The sequence below is a fragment of the Apaloderma vittatum genome, unplaced genomic scaffold (genome assembly GCF_000703405.1).
Source record: "Apaloderma vittatum isolate BGI_N311 unplaced genomic scaffold, ASM70340v1 scaffold22111, whole genome shotgun sequence".
Classification (NCBI taxonomy): Eukaryota; Metazoa; Chordata; class Aves; order Trogoniformes; family Trogonidae; genus Apaloderma; species Apaloderma vittatum.
The window spans coordinates 385-2,913 of record NW_009699910.1 but is presented as its reverse complement, the minus strand read 5'-3'; positions in this window follow the sequence as shown (position 1 = coordinate 2,913).

The following is a 2,529-nucleotide window of genomic DNA, read 5'->3' as shown; positions in this document are numbered from 1 at the left end:
CAGGAGGTGTGCTTGTGGTGTGAGGGGAGAGGGAGGATGCCTGTGAGAGGCTGGGCAAGCGGGAATGAGCACTAGGAAAGAGGGGCCAGAGGGACAGCACAATCTTTTAAGGACGTGAGGAGGTGATTGTCTCTGTTTAAAGACCCCATAGAGGTGACAGAATGGACGCTCCCTTCCTTGGCACTGTTCAAGGCCAGCTTGGACAGAGCTTGGAGCAACCTGGTCTTGTGGGAGTTGGAATGAGATGATCTTTAAGGACCCTTCCAACCCAAACCCAGCTTTTTTGAAGGCAGAAAAGCAGCTCACCTGTGTCATGGGCCGGCAACTTGTGGAGGGGCTGCTCACATGTTGTGGGCAGAGCCAGAACCACCAGTGCCTGATCTAAACAAGGCTTAAACACACCAGTCGTGTCTCATCAAGACCACACTCTCCTCTCTTAAAAGAAGCCCTGAGGCAGCAAAGAAGTAGTGAGTGGAATTCACCCAGGGTGTCACCTTGGGGCACCAGGTCAAGGTGCTCATCTGGCACAGAGCGCAACAGCTGCAACCCTCAAAGAGCAACGGTCTCCACCCAGCAGAAGAAGACCATGCTCCTGACACCAGCCAATGTGGATGTGGGAACCCAGACAGAGCAGAGCTCCCATGGAAGGAGGTGGTTGTGCAGATCACAGGCTCTCACAGGTAGTAGGGGGCAACTATGAGCACGGCTGGTAGATGATCTGCTTGGCTGAGTGGCACAGCTGCAAGATGAGGTTGAAAAGCTGCAAGATGGAATAGGAAGGTTTAGGAGCATTAAGGAGGCTGAAATGAAGATAGACTGGTGAAGCCATGCTCTACCCTCCCTGCAACGAGAATGGGAGCACCCACCAGACGGCACCCAGGATCAGGGGGCCCCTATATCCTGCCCTGGTCAGGTGGAAGACAGAAGCCTAAATGAAAGGGGTGAGTGGAGGCAGGTTCATGGCCATGGCAGAAGGTGAGGGTCCTCCTTGCTCACCTTGCTTCCCCAGGTGCCTCTGAGACGTAGATATGAGGCTCTGCTGGAGGAGAGCCAGTCTAACGAGAATGTGGATGATAGGCAGCCTATACCAGAGGTCTTACCGTGGTCAGGTAGGCCTTCCAGCCATAGAACAACCTCTTCTACGAGGAAGAAGAGAAGAGTTGTAATTGTTGGAGACTTGCCCCTAAAGGGGCAATATACCGGGCTGACTCGCGTCATAGCCAAGTCTGTGGTCTAACTGGAGCCTGAATCAGGAACATCAGTAGGAAGATCCCCATCCTGGTGCAGTTGTCAGATTATTACCCACTGCTGATCATCCAGACAGATGGGGACAAAGCTGCATCCCATAGACTGAGAGGAATGAAGAGAGACTTGAAAGCCTTGGGACAGCTGGTGAAAGAGTCTGGGACGCAAGTTATTTTCTCTTCCCTCCTTCCAGTTGCGGGTGATGGCACAGAATGGAAGAGAGGGATCCAGTTTGTAAATATCTGGCTCTGAAGCTGGTGCTACGGGTAGGGCGTTGGGTTCTTTGGTCACGGCCGGTTTTATATGATCCCAGGCCTAACGGTGATACATGGGAAAGGCTTATCTTGCAGGGTGAAAAGGGTTCTAGGACAAGAATTGGCAGGGCTCATTCACAGAGCTTTAAACTACGTGCAAAGAGGGAGGAGTGAGTTGAGAGTTTGTGAGTGAGAATGAAGGGGCAGGCTGGCATGGGTGATACTGTAGTGGGTGTTTCTTACAGACCACCTGATCAGGATAAAGAAGTTGATGTGTCCTGCTACAGGCAACCGATAACAGCATCTCAGTCACGGGCCCTGGTTCTCCTGGGGGATTTCAGCTCCCCAGCTCTTTGCTGGAAGGCCGGCACAGCCAGCCGTCCTCAGTCCAGGAGGTTCCTCCAGGGCACCGATGGGAACTTCTTGATGCAAATGGTGGAGGAGCCAACTAGGAGAGTGCTGCTGGATCCCATCCTCGCTAACAAGGAAGGTCTGGTTGAAGCAGTGAAGGTTGAGGGCAGCCTTGGCTGCAGCGACCATGGGATGGTGGAGTTCAGGATCTTCTGCAGTAGGAAAAAATACTAAGAAGCATCACAATCCTGGGTTTCAGCAAGCTGGCCTTTTCAAGAAATTGGTGGGGGAAATCCCACGGGACAGGGTGCTAGAAGGTAAAGAGGCCGTGGATAGTCGGTTAATATTCGAGGACCACTTCTTTCAAGCTCGAGATCCGGTAGCAAATCAAGAAAGGGAGTCAGGAGACCCGCATGGTTAACCAGGGAACTGCTGGGCAAACTCAAGTGGAAGAAGAGAGTCTACAGATCATGGAAGTAGGGGCTGGCCACTTGGGAGGAATATAAGACTGTTGTCAGGCAACTAGGAAAGCTAAGGCCTCCTTGGAATTACACCTTGCAAGAATCACGGAATGTTAGGGGTTGGCAGGGACCTCAAAAGATCACCTAGTCCAGCCCGCCTGCCAGACCAGGATCACCTAGAGCAGGTCACACAGGAATGCGTCCAGATGGGTTTTGAA